This window comes from Scardinius erythrophthalmus (assembly GCF_964197995.2).
Source record: "Scardinius erythrophthalmus genome assembly, contig: HAP1_SCAFFOLD_561, whole genome shotgun sequence".
Lineage (NCBI taxonomy): Eukaryota > Metazoa > Chordata > Actinopteri > Cypriniformes > Leuciscidae > Scardinius > Scardinius erythrophthalmus.
In genome coordinates this window covers 2,501-5,000 of record NW_028296058.1, presented here as the reverse complement: position 1 = coordinate 5,000, position 2,500 = coordinate 2,501, and positions in this window count along the sequence as shown.

Sequence of the window (2,500 nt, the reverse complement as noted above, 5' to 3'; positions counted from 1 at the left end):
CACAACACAACACATGATCTTCAGTCACAACACAACACATGATCTTCAGTCACAACACACAACACAACACAACACAACACAACACATGATCTTCAGTCACAAAACAACACAACACAACACAACAACACAACACAACACAACACATGATCTTCAGTCACAACACAACACATGATCTTCAGTCACAACACAACAACACAACACAACACATGATCTTCAGTCACAACACACAAGACAACACAACACAACACATGATCTTCAGTCACAACACAACACAACACAACACAACACATGATCTTCTGTCACAACACAACACAACACAACACAACACAACACAACACATGATCTTCTGTCACAACACAACACAACACAACACAACACATGATCTTCAGTCTTACGGAGGTGTGAACATCTTTCACAAGAAGATTCAATTTCGACTGTTTAACTCATATTAACATCAGTGACTGATTCGGTGAGTGATTCAGAACCTCTGACTGATTCGGTGAGTGTTTCAGAACCTCTGGCTGATTCGGTGAGTGATTCAGAACCTCTGACTGATTCAGTGAGTGATTCAGAACCTCTGACTGATTCGGTGAGTGATTCAGAACCTCTGGCTGATTCGGTGAGTGTTTCAGAACCTCTGACTGATTCGGTGAGTGATTCAGAACCTCTGGCTGATTCGGTGAGTGTTTCAGAACCTCTGACTGATTCGGTGAGTGATTCAGAACCTCTGACTGATTCGGTGAGTGATTCAGAACCTCTGACTGATTCGGTGAGTGTTTCAGAACCTCTGACTGATTCGGTGAGTGATTCAGAACCTCTGACTGATTCGGTGAGTGATTCAGAACCTCTGACTGATTCGGTGAGTGATTCAGAACCTCTGGCTGATTCGGTGAGTGATTCAGAACCTCTGGCTGATTCGGTGAGTGATTCAGAACCTCTGGCTGATTCGGTGAGTGTTTCAGAACCTCTGACTGATTCGGTGAGTGATTCAGAACCTCTGGCTGATTCGGTGAGTGTTTCAGAACCTCTGACTGATTCGGTGAGTGATTCAGAACCTCTGGCTGATTCGGTGAGTGTTTCAGAACCTCTGACTGATTCGGTGAGTGATTCAGAACCTCTGACTGATTCGGTGAGTGATTCAGAACCTCTGGCTGATTCGGTGAGTGATTCAGAACCTCTGGCTGATTCGGTGAGTGATTCAGAACCTCTGGCTGATTCGGTGAGTGTTTCAGAACCTCTGACTGATTCGGTGAGTGATTCAGAACCTCTGGCTGATTCGGTGTGTGTGTGTATGTGATGGGTAGGTTTAGGGGTGGGGTTAGTGTGTGAGAGTGTGTGTGTGTGTGTGTGTGTGTGTGTGTGTGTGTGTGTGTGTGTGTGTGTGTGTGTGTGTGTGTATGAGTGTGCAGGGCTCTACACTTACTTTTTGAACAAGGAGCACTGGTGCGCCTAAATAAAAAAATTTAGGAGCACAGATAAATATTTGGGGGCACAGTCATTTTTGTTGTATAAGTTTATCATTATAGTTTTATTATTAGAATTATTCAACAATTAAATTTACAATGCTCATTGTAAGGTTAAGAACATCAGACCAAAACTTTCAAACAAAAGATTTTCATTTAATTCTATTTTATCATCATGTAGATTTCATTTATCATTGTATGTAGGCCCTATGTATGTTTCACATTTTATCTGAAATGAAGATCATGTCTGAGTCACTTGGCCAAGCTTTGTAGCCTGGTCGCCTTGACCTCTTTCCAGCAGACAGCCAATTTTCAGCACATTTTGTAGGATCAAACAGCTCCAGGGAGGGCCCCTCTGTGCTGATCCGAATTAGTAGGGCCCTATAAAATCCATTTTATTTTTTCCCAAATTCCGTTTTATTTTTTCCCAAATTCCGTTTTTTCCGTTTTAATTTTTGCAAATTCCGTTTTTTCCGTTTTAATTTTTGGGAATTCATTTTTTTTTACCCTTTCCTGTAATTTTAGTCGTAAAAAGAGTGTTTTTAATGTTAATGATTAAAATGTACACAAATAAAATAGGAATGACCCTAAATTTATTGAGGTAACAAATAAAAATTCTCATTTTAAGAGATGTTAAATGTGGTTTGGTTTGTTTACATTAGTGAATGTATTAGGCTAACTAACATGAACCACGAGCAATACATTTGTTTCTGTATTTATTAATCTTTGTTAATCTTAGTTAACCCTAACCCTGTATTTTTATTAAGCTACTTCACACAGTACATTAAGCTAACTAATGTTAACAAATACAACTTTTCATTTAAATAATGTAGGCTACTAAATGGTGAAATTAACATTAATAAAGATTAACAAATGCTGTAGAAGTGCAGTTTATTAATAGGTAATGTTAACTGATCTAGTTAACTAGAGTTTAATAAATGAAACCTTATTGTAAAGTGTTACCGATTTAGTTAAACACCGAACCGATTCAGCGTTGGACAGATCAGTTGTTTTAACCATTCATTAAAGTGAATCGG